This window comes from Balaenoptera borealis, assembly GCF_965194805.1.
Source record: "Balaenoptera borealis genome assembly, chromosome: 13".
Classification (NCBI taxonomy): domain Eukaryota; kingdom Metazoa; phylum Chordata; class Mammalia; order Artiodactyla; family Balaenopteridae; genus Balaenoptera; species Balaenoptera borealis.
Window position 1 is genome coordinate 55,126,942 of NC_138870.1, and position 17,294 is coordinate 55,144,235.

The 17,294-nt window shown below is 43.3% G+C and overlaps 1 long non-coding RNA gene across 3 annotated transcripts in view; it reads right to left on the minus strand.

Moving 5' to 3' along the window:
• LOC309609597 overlaps window positions 1-17,294 on the minus strand; it is a 198,988-nt gene that overhangs the window by 122,016 nt on the left and 59,678 nt on the right. The window contains exon 3 of one of the 3 annotated variants that reach the window (XR_014233501.1): window positions 5,752-5,802. The exons of the other annotated variants lie outside the window; for them this stretch is intronic. This is a non-coding gene — a long non-coding RNA (uncharacterized lncRNA). The remainder of the gene's footprint in view (window positions 1-5,751; window positions 5,803-17,294) is intronic. 3 annotated transcript variants of the gene reach the window in all.

Below are 17,294 nucleotides of genomic sequence, written 5' to 3' on the forward strand. Positions count from 1 at the left end.
ACTGAGGATTCAGCAATGACCGAACAAACAAAATTGCCGCCTGCCTTTGGGGAGTTTATGTTGTACCAGGGAAAACATATAATAAACCAAAAGAGCACATAAATATATAATGTAAGTGCTAAGAAAAACACCCTTACCTGCAGCTCCCTAAGGACAAAGATTTGAGCTCTGAATCAGCCACAGAAAGCCGGTCTCTAGGAATGCCTATTGAGCTTGAAGAATACAGATGATATTTTTTAAAGCGTCTTCTATTATCTATTTTGTTATCTCCCTCCCTCCCATGTTCCATCGTTTGGTTTCGCTGCTCAGTTTTTTTCAGTGCAATATTTTCCCCATTTTAAAGCTTTTCTTAACCACTAAATCTTAGGAATTCCCAACTACCTTGCAACCCAAAGTTCTACGTTGCACGCGGAGACTATTCAAACATAAAGACTGGGGGAGAAGGGGGATTCGAACTGGTAGTTATTTAAGACCCCTTCACATCCTCTCATTGTGTACATTTTAGCAGGTGGGTGGGGTGCATCCTCCAATTTTACACACACACACGCCCTCTCAGATGTAACTCTCACGCTAGGTCAACAAATATTTTAATAGGTCCCTTTGAACAGATGTGACCTGTGGATTTATCCGATGACCCCCATCGGAAATAATCTGGGGTAGGGGGAGAAGACTGCCTTCCTCTCCAGGAGAGCCTTTATTGTGTCTCGTTAATGAGCCTCTCTCCGAGCCTCAAACTGGGCGCGTTATTATCCGTGTCGGCAAGGCTGGAGGAAGAGGTAAGTAGCAGACCTCCCGGGCCCCCGGAGCCATCAGCGCTAGTTTTCTCCTGGCCCGAGGGCAGACCGACAGGTAACCACCCGAGTTCTTCTCGGGTTCCCAGCCGAACCACGGAGGGGAGAAAGGTAATCGATTTTGTCTGGGGCTGAGGCGAGCCTAACACTTCCTGCGGTGATTTGCAGCCAGGGCTGGAGGTTGAGAGCTTCCCATTGGCTCGCTGGCCGACGCCGCGCAGTCTGAGTGGGCGGGGTCGGGCGGATGGGCGGGGGCCGGGCGAGCCTTGGAAAAAACCCCTGAGAGCAGAGGGGGCGACGGCCACGCCCCCAGCGCTCCCTCCTGGGGGTCCCTTGGCTCGCGGGGATTTTTCTTTTAAGAATGAGCAGATGCCAGTGACAAGTTAATAGCTCTTCCTGCGCTCCTAGGTTAAACGGAACCTCATTCCTGCCGAGTCTCCTTCCACCGACGTGCCCCAAGCCGCCCGTGCAGGGGCAGGGATTCCGCCTGCCACCGTGCAAGAGGGGCGTAGTGTTCGCGGTTCCTCGGCCGCCTCCCCGCCAGCCTTCGGTCCCGCCCACACTCCTGGTAGCTGACCCCGAGCCCGGGCCAGAGTCCACCAGGCCTCCTCTCTCACGTGCGCTCGACCGGCTCCTCTCCCCGCGCAGCTCCTTCCCGCACACGTGTGCACACCCACTCCACGTCCTACGCTAGGACCAGCCCGCACCCTGCGTTGGCCCCTCGCGCTGGCCGATCGATCGTGGGAACCGGGCAGGGCCCCTCCGCCCCGGCCCTGTCCCCCATGTCATCCATCTCCCTTCCCGTCGGCCGCCGAGACTTCAAAGGAGGGCTGGCCGCTGGAGTTCCTCCTCCGGGCGACTCAGATCGCGGGCGGTCGGGGCGCGGGCTGGAGCCGGGCGGGCGCAGGGTCCCAGCCAGGCCGCAGCCCAGCCGCGAGAGCCCCGCCGCAGGGGCCTGTTTCCCCCGCGGGTGGAAGCTTTCCGACGAAGGCGGCGGCTTGCTGCCTGACCCTGTCTCCTGAGAGAGTCTCCCTCGGAGCTTAAGCCCTATTTCCTTCCTTCTGTCCTCCCTCCAGTTCGGTCACCCCTCACTGATAGGCTCTAATCCTCGGATCGGAATTGCTTCTGCCTGGAAGATTTGGCCGCCTTTTCCGTTGCTCTCTGCGTTCCTGAAAAGCTGATTCGTTCTGAGCCGCATTGATGGCGGGTGCTGGGGGAGGAGGGCTGCTTCCAACTCTGGCACCACCTGGGTGGTCGCCGTGACCGAGATTCCTTTCCAGCCATTCTTCTCCTCGACTCCATAAAGGCTATTTTGCATAGAATAAAGACGCTGAGGTAGTCTATTTTGGCATTAATCTTGCAGGGGTACAATGACTAGTTTATATTGATCTTTATTCAACTAGACTATGAGATTTGAGGGTAGGGTTGTGTTACTCAGTTCCATGGCTCCAGGCCCTAGTACAGGGCTTGGTAAATAAATAGTAGCTGTGCCTTCAAATCATGTTGAATTCAACGGAATCAGCTTTTCACCTGAAGCTTTCCTAACATTGTTATATAAAGCTTTCCAAGAAGAAGAGAAAGCAGAAGGAGAGAAAGAAAAGGAGGGTGGGGGAGGGAATCCCAGAATAATTTCAGATCCATTGAAAGAAACAGGTTAGACTTAGATCTTCAAGGCTAAACCACACAGATCCTGCACATCTAAGTGAAAACACAGAAGCCCTCAAACCATCATTAAACACCTCAAGTTCATATTGTTTTCCAGGCTAACAAGGCCAACCTTCCTTAATATGTAACATTCTCCAACTTTGCATTGTCTTTATTACTTTTCTGACCCACCTTCAAACTTCATAAATGCTGAGCTGAGAACACAAGACTTAACTGGACAGAGATTGTTCAAATGTGGAAAATGACAACGTATGTTTTTTTCAGTGAGAGAACTTTTATCCCATTTAAAGAAAGTGCAAGGGTTCACATAACCAGATTAGCTTTTTAGAAAAATGGGTGGCAGTATGGAGGCAGTGTGCAGAATAACCCTACGCCAGGGAATTAATAAACACAGTATATCCCCTTGCATATTGTTTACAATATAGACAAAATTTTTCATTCAACAATAAACTTTTTTAAAAATTATTTTTAAAGTTCTTTTTTAAAATAAATTTATTTATTTGTTTGTTTGTTTTTGGCTGTGTTGGGTCTTCGTTGCTGCGCGCGGGCTTTCTCTAGTTGTGGCGAGCAGGGGCTACTCTTCCTTGAGGTGCACAGTCTTCTCATTGCGGTGGCTTCTCTTGTTTCGGAGGGCGGGCTCTAGGCACGCGGGCTTCAGCAGTTGTGGCACACGGGCTCACTAGTTGTGGCTCGCCAGCTCTAGAGCGCAGGCTCAGTAGTTGTGGCGCACCAGCTTAGTTGCTCCGCGACATGTGGGATCTTCCCGGACCAGGGCTCGAACCCATGTCCCCTGCATTGGCAGGTGGATTCTTAACCACTGCGCCACCAGGGAAGTCCAACAATAAACTTTTGAGATATATTCATATTGAGTCATGGAGCTCTTTATTTTAACTGTTGTATAGTTTTCCATTAAATCAAGAGTCCAGAATTTACTTACTCATCCTCCAATTTGGGTATTTAGAGGATCTTTTTTTTTTTTTCCTGTTAGAAAGAATGTTGTAGCAATGTCCTTGTACTGGCTGGGCTCCTTGTTTGCTTATGAGAATGTTTCTCTTACTTTTGTCCCTAAAAATTAAATTGCTGGGTTGTAGGGTTACATAGCTTCATCTTTACTAGTTGGGGCCAAATTGTTCTTCAAAGTGCTTATAACCGTGTGCTTGATTATTAACAGCGTGTCAGACGCCCCCCTTTCCCACATCCCCAGCAACACTTGGTATTATCAGGCTTTTTCCATTTTTTCCCTAATCTCACAGATATGAAATGGACTGTCATTTAAATTTATATTTCCCTGATTCCTCATTCAAGTCTTTTAAAACATTTAACCAGCATTGTTGAACAGAACTTTCTGTGATGGTGGCACTCCCTTTCATGGATTTCTTTTCACTTTAGTTAGTCCTCTAAACTCCCATCAATTTTCCTACAAAGGAAATCTGACCATGTCAACCCAACAATTTTAAAATATGACAAAATCTAAAAAAGGTTTAGATTACCTACAGTTTATTGCCTATAGGCTTCACCAAATTATAAAGTTTGGCAATCAAGTGTTTTACACCTAGCCCTGCTCAGTATGTCAACTTTATTTCCAGTCGCTCAGTCCTGCAAGTTCTACGCTGAACTTCTCACTCATCACTAATATTCGATAGGCCAGTTCATCTCTGAACATTTGTACATACAGTTCTCTCTGCTTGTTATGTTTTTTTTTTCCCTCCCCTACTAGTCAGGCTGCTTTACTCTTGTGTCTCCCCTACTAGTCTGAGCTCCATGAGGACAGAAGAGGTTTTGTTGTTCATCTCATTTTTGTATCCCCAGTACCTATCCTAGTGAAAGCCAAATAGCTGGGGCTCAGTAAATGTTTGCTGAATGCATGAATGAATGAATGAAGTGTTCCAGAAAAAAAATAGCCTGAAGGGGAAAAATCTAAAATACAGTATCGTAACGTTAAAACAATATTCTCTGTCTTAGTCCTTTGGGGCTGCTATAACAAAACACCATAGACTGGCTGGTTTATAAACAACAAACATTTATTTCTGCCTGTTCTGGAACCTGGTAAGTCCAAGATCAAGTCACTGGCAGATTCAATGTCTGGTGAGAGCTCATTTCTTCATAGATGGTACCTTTTTGCTGTGTCCTCATGTGGTGGAAAGGGCAAGAGAGCTGTCTAGAGCTTCTTTTATAAGGGCACCAATCCAATTCATTAGGACTCCACCTTCATGACCTAATCATCATTCAAATTTCCCACCTCCCAATACTGTCACACTGGGCATTAGGCTTCAAGATATGAATTTTAAGGGGACACAAACATTCAGATCATAGCACCCTCTATCAACCACAGGCTTTAGGTGTTTTGAAACAGGCACTTCTTACATTGATCTGTATTTTCTTCCACTGATCTTTTCTTTTCTGCTATGCATTTGTTTTTTTCCTATTAGTATAAGAAAGAAAAAATCCCCCAAACCTATCAATTAGGAATGCTTCAGCTACAAGAAACAAAGAAACAAAAATAAAACAACAAATAAAACCTGATGACCTGTAACTCAAACAAATATTTTTTTCCAAGTTATAAGAAGCTTGAGGGAGACACCTGCTGGGACAGATTCTATGGCATCTCTGCTCATCCCTGACTTTTCCTCAGTGTCACAGAGCTGCTCTTTCTCCTGGCACATTCATATTCAATGCAGGGTAGAAGAAGGAAGGGTCAATGCCCACATGACTATTCTTTTATGAGAAAAGCAAACATTTTCCCACAACATCCCACCATAACAGATTTCCTATCATCTCATTGGTCAGAATTGGGAAAATGACCACAACTAGCTGCAACGGAGGTGAGCATTACCATCACAATTATGAGCCAAAGCCTGGGACTGAACACACTGCCAACACAAGGCAAATAGAGTTCTGTTAGCAAGGAAGAAAGGGGGTAGTGGATACTTAACTAAGCATCTTCCATAAGACATGATCCCAGCATTTAAATATTAAAACCATATGTCTGGTCTAATCTCATGTTCTAGCTATTCCCATTTCACCTCCCAGAAGGCATAGAGGCCTGAAGGCTTAGAAGGGTGCAAGATGTATAGGACTTCAGGACTTCTGACTGGCAGGCTCTGTTTGATCTTAAAAGGAAGGAAAAACAGGAGCAAGGAATGGGGTAGGGTGGTGGGACTGAAAATGGGCTTAGTGGAAAAGAAGAATTTAAAAATTGGACTCAGTTAAGAAGTTGCCGGTAAACTAGGGCTGCCATTTTAGGCTGTTCCCACTGTGACCCACTGCTCACAGAACTAGAAATTCAGAAATTTACCTTTTTAAGATATCAAACAGTCCACTCAAGTCCAGGAGGGTGACAGCAGTGCTAAAGCAGGGCAGGAAGAAGAAAGGAATTAAGCTGAAGGGTAGCTGTCATAGTAAATCACCTTTCTATCTTTATTTCAAGTGCTGTGCCCCCAATCCCTGAAAGCAAAAGATTTGGGTCAGATCCTGGAATAAGGCAATAGTTGACGGCAGTTTAGAAGACTAAGTGGCAAGAAACCCATGAAAGGGAGACCTATGAACATATTACATCTTTTCTGAATGCTGTCAACAGGGTAGTGGAAAGGGATGAAATAAGAACACTATTTCTTGATAGTGTCAAGAAGATATGGAACTTATTGTTGAGTATATGCATTTATGCCCCATGTGCCTAGCATAACCTTTTCCAAATTCTAACCTTTCTTCAAGTCTTTCCCTGGAATTTACAACTACAATTCATTTGTTCATTTATCTTTTTAACAAGCAACTTGGAGTCAGTTTCATTTGAGTATGTTTCCAGCAACATAAAGAAACCAGCTCTTGAGAGTGACTTATGGTAGAATGATGGAAGACACTGTCTGCTAGATGAATAGTTATTTTTAAAATGTTTACAATGGCCTATGAACAAATTGATAACTTCTTTTCCCCTGTACTTTCAAATGCATTTTTAAATAAATATATAGGGACTTCCCTGGTGGTGCAGTGAATACAAATCCACCTGCCAATGCAGGGCACATGGGTTCGATCCCTGGTTGGGGGAGATCCCACATGCTGCAGAGCAACTGAGCCCGTGCACCACAACTACTGAGCCTGCTCTCTAGAGCCCGCAAGCCACAACTACTGAAGCCCTCGCACCTAGAGGCTGTGCTCCGCAACAAGAGAAGCCACCGCAATGAGAAGCCTGTGCACTGCAATGAAGAGCAGCCCCCACTCACCACAACTAGAGAAAGCCTGTGTGCAGCAACAAAGACCCAATGCAGCCAAAAAAAATAAATAATAAAGAAGTGCTTTAAAAAAAAAAGTATATAGACATCTTTTAAAGGAAGACTATTCTAGTCTCCCTATGACTGATCATCAAAGTTGTCCAGCTTATAATAAAAATTTACTGAGCAAAGTGTGCAAAGAAGTCGGAAAATGTGACTCATAGTCAAAGAAAAGAAGCAGTCACTAGAAATAGATACTGAGATTCCACAGATGATGAATTAGATGACAAGGACTTTATAAAGCAGTGATAATAAATATGTCTAAGAACTTAGGAAATGATAGACATAATGACAGAATAGATGGGAATTATCAGGAGAGAGCTGATAACAAAAAAAGAAATAAATAGAAATTCTAGAACTGAAAATTATAATATCTATAATGGAAAACTCGTTGAATTGGTTTAACAGGACACTGGAGTCTGCAGAACAAAGGCCAGTAAACCTAAGTACAGATCAATAGAAATTATTTAATCCATAGAACAAAGAGAAAAACAGTTTTTAAAAAGTGAGTGATAGCAAAATTTCAAGCAGCCTAATGTATGTGTTGGAGTCTCAGAAAGAGGAGAGAAAGAATGGAGCAGATTTTTTAAGGAACCTCCATACTGTTCTCCACAGTGGCTGTATCAATTTACATTCCCACCAACAGTGTAAGAGGGTCTCCTTTTCTCCACAGCCTCTCCAGCATTTATTGTTTGTAGATTTTGTAATGATGGCCATTCTGACCGGTGTGAGGTGATACCTTATTGCAGTTTTGATTTGCACTTCTCTAATAATTAGTGATGTTGAGCATCCTTTCATGCGTTCGTTGGCCATCTTTATGTCTTCTTTGGAGAAATATCTATTTAGGTCTTCCACCCATTTTTTGATTGGGTTGTTTGTTTTTTTTATATTGAGCTGCATGAGCTGTTTGTATATTTTGGAGATTAATCCCTTGTCAGTTGCTTCATTTGCAAATATTTCCTCCCATTCTGAGGGTTGTCTTTTCATCTTGTGTATGGGTTCCTTTGCTGTGCAAAAGCTTTTAAGTTTCATTAGGTCCCATTTGTTTACTTTTGTTTTTATTTTCATTACTCTAGGAGGTGGGTCAAAAAAGATCTTGCTGCGATTCACGTCAAAGAGTGTTCTGCCTATCTTTTCCTCTAAGACTTTGATAGTGTCTGACCTTACATTTAGGTCTTTAATCCATTTTGAGTTTATTTTTGTGTATGGTGTGAGGGAGTGTTCTAATTTTATTCTTTTACATGTAGCTGTCCAGTTTTCCCAACACCACTTATTGAAGAGGATGTCTTTTCTTCATTATATATTTTTGCCTCCTTTACTGTAGATTAGGTGGCCATAGGTGCATGGGTTTATCTCTGGGCTTTCTATCCTGTACCACTGATCTATATTTCTGTTTTTGGGCCAGTACCATACTGTCTTGATTACTGTAGCTTTGTAGTATAGTCTGAAGTCAGGGAGGCTGATTCCTCCAGCTCCTTTTTTCTTTCTCAAGATTGCTTTGGTTGTTCGGGGTCAACAATCCCACTCATGGGCATGTACCCAGAGAAATCCATAATTCAAACTGATACATGCACCCCAATGTTCATTACAGCACTATTTACAATAGCCAGGACATGGAGACAACCTAAACGTCCATCAGCAGAGGAATGGATAAAGACGATGTGGTAAATATATACAGTGGAATATTACTCAGCCATGAAAAGGAACGAAATTGTGCCATATGCAGAGACGTGGATGGACCTAAAGACTGTCATACAGAGTGAAGTAAGTCAGAAAGAGAAAAACACATATCATATGTTAACATATATGTGGAATCTAGAAAATGGTATAGATGAACTTATTTGCAAGGCAGAAATAGAGACACAGATGTAGAGAACAAACGTATGGATACCAAGGGGGGAGGGGGATGGGATGGATTGGGAGATTGCGATTGACATATATACACTACTATGTATAAAATAGATAACTAATGAGAACCGACTGTATAGCACAGGGAACTCTACTCAGTGCTCTGTGGTGACCTAAGTGGGAAAGAACTCCAAGGAAGAGGAGATATATGTATACATAGAGCTGATTTACTTCACTGTACAGCAGAAACTAACACAACATTGTAAAGCAAGTATACTCCAATAAAGAAAAATGTAGTAGAAAAAATATTTGAGGAAGTAATAGCCCCAAATTCCCCAAATTTGGTTTTAAAAAGCCATATAAACAAACAAAAAAATTGACCTCCAAATCCAAGAAGCTCTGCAAACCCCAAATAAGTACAAGGAAAACCACATTTCAGCACATCATAGTCAAACTGCTGAAAACCCAAAACAAAGCAAAAAACAGCCAGAGAAATAAAGAAAACAAATCATATTCAGAGGAACGATGAGGCAGATGAAGGCTGACCCCTCATCAGAAACAATGAAGAGATACAATGAGTATATGGATATTACTTTTGTAATATTGAGGGGGGAGGAGGAGACCAATGAGGAAGAGGAAGAAAAGAATAACAGTAGGGCAGCCAAACAGAAGAAACTGCTAGGTGCTGGAGGTGGATTTGAAGGTGCCTTGTAGAAGCAGCTTGGCTGCTCTACCTAATCTAGAGAATATAAAGGAAGTAACATGCATGAAACCCTACCCTCAAGGAGCTAACAATGTTGCTGGTAGTGTCTGATTAGCTGTAATAAGGTCAAAGAAAGAAGAGACAGAAGTGAGCTAGCGTGGCTTTGGAAGGCAGGGAGGGGCGGGTGGGAGGAGAGATAAAACTGCTTGAAGAATGCAGTCAGATTTGGTTACAGATGGCACTCAGCATACAGGACCAGTGTTTGAGCACAGATGTAGGAGTGGGTGCACTGCCCTCAGGAATCTGACCTAGATGGTAGTGGGCAGGGAGGAGGGAGTGAAAAGTACAGGAATGATCATGCTTTATTTTCTTTCATACCTTTATTGATTGTCTGTATGGGGCTGCAAGTAGTATAGGGTAGGGATTAAATGTCGAGGCTCTGAAGTCAGACTGCTTGGATTCACATCCTCTCTCTGACACTTATTAACAACCTGCAGAGGCAAGTTACTTAACCTCTTGGGTTTTTTCATGTATTCACTTATAAATGAATAATAAAACTATATCACAGGGATGTCAAAAGGATTGAACGCAAAAAAATATGTGTAAAGCTCTTACAGCAGTGCCTGGAATATAGTAAATGCTCAGTAATGTTTGCTGTTCTTATTAAATTGGGTTCCCAATATATATTCGCTAGAGGAATTGGTGGTATTAACTGAAGCAAAAATACATTTAAGTCAGCTGGGATATAAGAACTATAAAAAGTCAACCACAAAAACGGAAGCTGCATCTGAGATGATCTTGTCACCTGTTAAGTCACCAGTTGCCTTCGGGTGTGCAAATAAGGCAACACAAAGCAATGGCATCTCAGTGGTGGAGAGGCTGAAGACATTGATCTCAGGAGAGAAAAACTTTAAAGACAGGAGACCTTAAACTTGACTTGAGTCAGGTCATATAATTTTTAAACATCACTTGAAGAAAACCTATATAAACCTAGATTTATCGCCTGCCAAGTCACCTCCAAGTAAGGAAGTAAAGTCTTAAGGCCTTCACAAATAAAAACTTTAAAGTGAGTCCACCATCCAAATGAAAATTTGAACCAGGAGAGAGGGCTTACTTCTCAGGTTACCACCACATTATAGAAGGATTAGTTTGTACTTTTGAGCTGCCATACGTCCAGCCAACTGATATCCGTCTAGTTATAAGAAATTTTACCTATTTTTCTAACGTATTTCTTTTTTTTAAAAAATAAATTTAATTTATTTTTGGCTGCATCGGGTCTTCGTTGCTTCGCGTGGGCTTTCTCTAGTTGCGGCGAGTAACTACTCTTCGTTGTGGTGTGCAGGCTTCTCATTGTGGTGGCTTCTCTTCTTGCAGAGCATGGGCTCTAGGCACGTGGGCTTCAGCAGTTGTGTCACACGGGCTCAGTAGTTGTGGCTCGCGGGCTCTAGAGCGCAGGCTCAGTAGTTGTGGCACATGGGCTTCATTGCTCTGCGGCATGTGGAATCTTCCCGGACCAGGGCTCAAACCCATGTCCCCTGCATTGGCAGGCGGATTCTTAACCACTGTGCCACCAGGGAAGCCCTAACATATTTCATTCTGTATAGGAATTACCAGTTGGGAGATATCAGAACTTGTGGTAGTTTCTGGAAGTGCCACAATTGACTTAAGATGAAAGGTAAATTAAAATGTGAGGTTCTGGGACTCCATGGAGTCTGGAGAGAATATAAAATCATGGGTCTAAAGGTTTAACTCTCATCCTATTAGCTGAATGGGCATTTAAGTCATTCCAAGGCTTTGAGAACTGATCTTATGTCTAAGACCCAGGTAAGCAAGTGGTCAGTTTCATACTGAATCATAAATTCAGCTCATTCGTGGAAATGTTTGGAGACAAAAGGAGTAAATATACTAGTCAAAACCAAAATCAAATCGTTAATTTCCACAAGACTCTGAAGATAGACAAGGTGCACTGTGCAAATAAAAAAACTAGTCCAGTCTAAGGGAAACCTATTACCATTGCCTCTCAGGCCTCTTCCACCAGAACCATGTGGCAATGTGAAATTTTTATCAGAAACAGGAGAGAGAAAGCGACCGACAAGCATGGTCTTGCAATAGATGCAATGACCTTGGTGGGGGCTACTTTCATGAGCTTTTGTTAGCCCTGAAGCTGCATAGACTGAATGATTCTGACCAAAAAGCATCCACATGAACTAGAAAAAAGTAAAAAAAAAACTAAGAAGATTCTGGTGAAAAGCACTACCAGAAAATTCCACATTATCAAGAGCTGAACAGAGAAAGACAAATATATGATATCACTTACATATGGAATCCAAAAAAAATGATACAAATGAACTTATTTACAAAACAGAAATAGACTCACAGACATAGAAAACTAACTTATGGTTACCAAAGGGGAAATGAGGGGGAGGGAAAAATAGGAATTGGGGATTAACAGATACACACTACTATAGCACAGGCATAGCACAGGGAGCTATATTCAATATCTTGTAATAACCTATAATGGAAAAGAATCTGAGAAAGAATATATATATATATGTGTATAACTGAATCACTTTGCTATACACCTGAAACACTGTGAATCAACTATACTTCAATTTTTAAAAAAAGAGTTGAACATATTCTCCTCTTGGATTGTAGACTGAAATTTTCTGAAACCTTAAGTCACAGGACTTAAGTTTGTTGATGCCTTGGCAAACATGGCTTTGAGAACTGTTCTCCTCTAATCCTAAGGCATCCTCTGGGATTGGTTGGTCCCCAAAGCCTATATGATGCCTTTGAGATCATATCCTCTGGAGAGCACCACTGAAAAGAGCAAGGTTGGTCTTGGCACTGTACCATTTCCCAAATCTCTTCCTTCCCCTACTTTCTCTTAGCACTTAGGAAACCTGGCAATCTTACATTCTCTATAGTGTTCATACAGAAGCCTCTCTCAGCAGTGCTGTCCCAGGAATTCTGGTATCACTCTTTCAGTCATCAGTGCCATAGAACCCAACATGGGTGGGAGGGACACATCGGGGCATAGTTACTGAGAAATAGAACAACCTTCAGCAGTCCATCTAACTAACATCTGAGACGTCAATATTGTGCTTCCCTTTAAAAGCTGGTAGGCATGGAACTTCTGTTTTGCTGCAAAACATGATGCTCCTTGACATCGAAACTGCCTTTTGGGGGGTGGGGGGCAGTGTTGCAGTCCCTGTGATTTAGATATGAAAAGTTTTGTTTACTTCTGAATTCTTCATGCTTTTCGTAACTGCTTGAATCTGCCTTATAGCAAGATTCCCAGAGACAAACTGGAGCAATGGCCCCTCTTCTCTCCTACTCTGCACGTAGAGCCTTTTCTTTATTGAACAGCCTAACCTCCACCTTCTCACCACAGGCATACTTCTCACTTTCACTGCTTGTGGAAAACACAGGGTATTTGTCTTTATGTAAAATGATGTCAGGCATCCGAGCCTTTAGTGGATTTTGAGACTCTGCAATCCTTTGGTGGGGAGAGGCTGGGCTGTGAAATCATGTTTTGAATCCTTAAGGTAAGAATTTTAATGAGAAACAACTGTCGAAGAAGCTCATTTTTTTGAATGTGTACCATAATTTTATTTTGAAAAATGAGTTTTTGCTATAACTGGCCAGTTTTAATCAGGGTGGGGAAGAGAGGGGCTCTCTGTTTTGAGTGGCTGAGCAGAACTGAAAAATAAGTGAATGCTCTTAAAGAAAAACGACATGCTCTCTCCCGTGAAGAAACGGGAAAACTTTCAGCCATCCCACTAGGCCAGTGTTTTCCCGGCTCTGCAGCACTCTTGTAAATTTGTAAATTTGCCGCAGCTCACTTGTAAATTTGCCAGGGTGGCAGGGACACGTGACTCTTAGCTGGGAGGCCTGCCAGCTATCAGAAGCCCCCAGCTCTCTGGAGGGAGAAGGGGATGGGTGCCCAGAGACCACCCTGGGTTATAATTATTTGGGGGGGATGCTTGCTGGTTCTGACAGCAAATCCCCCTAGACAGATGCGGCCCACGTTGGAATGTCTTATGGAGAATTCCACCAACTCCCCAGTATCAGACCTAGAACCTAACAAAATAAATCCTTACATTAGACCAAAGGTTAGTACAGACTTCCCTATCTAGCACTATATGTCACCTGATCTTTCAGGTTCTTCTGTGCCTAAATCCATCTACCAGAAACCCCTTGTTTATTCTCAGTAGGCAGAAACCCATAATTCTTACTCATTCTATCGATTCTCCCTCTGGTCACACATCCCCCTTGATTCCTCCTCGTTCCTGGTTACCTCATTGTCCCTTGGCCTCCAAAGAATCATCTCACACCCGCAAGCCAGACAGATTAATGTCCCTAGTTCCCAAGGTGTGTGTTTGGTCTGATTCCAGGTGACCACTGGGATTTTGAGCCATGACCCTATCCTGAGGGGAAACTCCTTCCCTTTTCATCCTGAATGTATGCATATTCCTGATACGCAGTCTAAGCCTGAAAAAAAAAGAAAATCTATCTAGCTTCCTAAACATTTCTAAGAGGAAAACTTAACACTCTCTTATCATATACAAACCTCCCTTGAACCTTTGAACCCTGAAAGGGAGGACAGGCCCTCTTAGAAATTTGGAATGATATGCATTATATTATTAGGGAATTTTAAATCAGTATCTTTCAACTTGGGTGATTCAACCAGTGGGTGTACTAAACTCAGGTACTGATGAGGTGAGCTGGCCTCCTCTGCCCCATTGTCATCACCACTGAACCCGCCACCTGGGACCTGCTGTAACAGGAACTCAGAAGAGCAAACCACCTGGCAGTGGTGGCTGAAAGACAGGCTTAGGGATTCAGGGACATTGAGAAGTGTTATGTCCTCTTGAGGAAAAGAGGGGAGAGAGAGAAACAGTTTGAGAATAGCCTACTAGCATAACTTACTTTAGCAATGCTGTTCCAGCAGTCATAGTTTTATTGGGCTTATTCCTCTTTTTTTTTTTTCCCTGCATCCCTCCCTGGGATGTGAAAGTGGTGGTTTTTGGTGATGGGTGGCTGCGGAGGCTGAGGAAAGCTCAAAAAAGAAGGGTTGGAAGTAACACCGTGTCTGGGGTCAAATGGTTGCAGCAAATGTTATCCTCCTGATTTATTGGGCTTATTTCTCCACAGCTTTTGAAGAAGCAGTCAGAGTTACGTGCTTCTTGCTTACAAAAAAAACAGCTACTCTTGGCCGCTGTCGTTTTTAAGAATTCAGTACAGCTTTCAGAGAGAAAGTTGAATGAACATATTATGGGTTAGTTTTCTTGCCAATTGTGAGGCTGCAGAATTACATTCATGTCATGATATTCACCACATTCATGACTTTTATTCAGAGAAACACCAGAAATGAACAGTAGCGCTATGTCCACGTAGGGAGAATTCGGTGTCAAAATACCTAGGGCAGTGCCCCCGCTCCCATATCCCCTTGTTCTCCCCTCTTCTCCTTTCTCCCTTCCTTACCCCAGTCAACCAGAGGAAGCCATTCATCTAACAGCCTCTAAATGTAAAAAAAAAAAAAATAGTCCTTGGCAAATCCCTGCCAAGCTTTGGAACTATTGTCCATTTACACTCATACGTACACATACGTGCACACTGCAATGAGCTCAGTCATTGTTCGAAACTATGATGCGATTCAAAACAGTGTTTCGATGCTTTAATTAGACGGTAAGTTCTTGGTTTGGTCTGGCTTTCTTATTTCGTTGCCTGGGTAGTTTAGGGTGCGGCAGTGAAAGCAATGCAATGACTGGAAGGGAGCTTTAGGGGACCAGAAGAAGTGGCAACAAACTAGTCAGAATCTTCTTTTCTTGCGTCCCCCATGCTAACTGACACAATAGACTGTGGCCTCCTTGCTCTGCTGAGGACGAGTACAAAGCACCAGCCTATGCCCAACTATCTCCACACGAGAGAGAAGAGGTTTTCTACAAGACTAGTGTTGACAGCGATGTTGTCATTTAATGTAGTCACAATGAACTGTTCATCAAATTGACGTCTGCACAAAGCTTTACCTCAAATTCAGACACCTATTTTACCTTCCTTGCATCTATTTAATAAAGTAGCCATGTCATCTTAAAAAAAAACAAACCCTGGGACTTCCCTGGTGGCGCAGTGGTTAAGAATCCACCTGCCAATGCAGGGGACACGGGTTCGGTCCCTGGTCCGGGAAGATGCCACATGCCGTGGAGCAACTGAGCCCGTGTGCCACAACTACTGAGCCCATGTGCTGCAACTACTGAAGCCCGTGCACCTAGAGCCCGTGCTCCACAACAAGAGAAGCCACTGCAATGAGAAGCCCGCACACTGCAACGAAGAGTAGCTCCTGCTCACCACAACTAGAGAAAGCCAGCACGCAGCAAAGACCCAATGCAGCCAAAAATAAATAAATAAATAAATTAATTAATTTTTTTAAAACCTAAAGTTTGTTTTTTTTAAAGAGGATTCTGCCTCCTTTGATAGAGTATACTTTAGTTCTCACATACTATGGAGGCAGAAGGTTTTTTAAAAATAGATTTATTTATTTATTCATTCATTCATTTATTTATTTATTTATGGCTGCACTGGGTCTTCGTTGCTGTGCGTGGGTTTTCTCTAGTTGTGGTGAGTGGGGGCTACTCTTCATTGCAGTGCGCGGGCTTCTCATTGCGGTGGCTTCTCTTGTTGCAGAGCATGGGCTCTAGAGCACAGGCCCAGTAGTTGTGGCACATGGGCTTAGTTGCTCCGCGGCATGTGGGATCTTCCCAGACCAGGGATCGAATCCATGTCTCCTGCATTGGTAGGTGGATTCTTAACCACTGAGCCACCAGGGAGGCCTAGATTTTTGAAACCATGCATTCAAGGGTAATATCCGAGTGAAGATGAAGCATATGCAATTTTTCCTAATATACTAGAGGAGGCAAAAAATCAAACTGAGCAGGTTTCGGGTCTTCTTGTTTCCAAAAAAATCATCCATTTCCCGGTAGGCTGTACTTCCCAAGATGGTGGCAGTAAGATCTCCCGTCACACATGGGCTTCTTACAACCCGAGGTGGACATTTCTTGGACAGAGAGGTAGAGTTGCGTCTACTCCTCTCAAACAGGAGAGGGCCTGTGACTATAGCAGAAGTGACACTGTGTGACTTCTAAGGCCAGGCCATAAAAGGGGATCCAGTTTCTATCTAATTCTCTTGAGACACTTGCTCTTGGAACCCTGCCACAATGCTGTGAAGAAGCCAGGCAGCCACAGAGAGAGGCCACACGTATGTGCTCTAGCTGACAACCCAGCTGTGGTCCCACCTGTCAGCTGATATCAGTTACCAGTCGTGTGTGTGGGTGAGCCTTCAGATGACTCCAGCCCCCAGGAGTGATCCCCAGAATTTGAGCCACCCCAGCCCACACTTCGTGGAGCTGTCCTTGCCGAGTCCTGCCCAATTTGCAGGTTTGTGAGCAAATCACAAAGATTGTTGTTGTTCTACGTCACTAAGTCTGGGGTGTTTTCTTATGCACCAATAGATAACTCCAACCCTGAACTTTCTCCTCCCACTGGGAGTTTGTTGTTGGTCCTATAAATATCACACATATAAACATCCACATATAACGAAATCATGTAAGCCAGAATCTTGACTTCCTAAGATTTAGCCCCAGGAAAATGTGAAAGTTCCATGCAAAATTAGTCACCACCATTTAAGAAATAGAAGTTTAAGAGCAAATGCAGCCATCACTAAAAATGCAGCAATGGTTACTATTCCTGGGCACCTGTGATTCACCATCCATTGTACTAGAGCAGAGATGAACTGAGAAATGCTTCTTGACAGAGATAGTTGGTTCCAAAAGATCAGAAAAAGAGGACTCTGAAGAAAGAAGGATGGATGAGCTAGCAGAAGGCAACAAGTTAAGTCATGGACTTGGGATGAATCTGATCTTTGTGTCATAGAATTTCAGAATCTCAAGATTACATGAGGCCAATTAGACTTGGTCTAATTCACCACTCTTGTCAAATCCCTGAGTCCCATCTGCAACATAT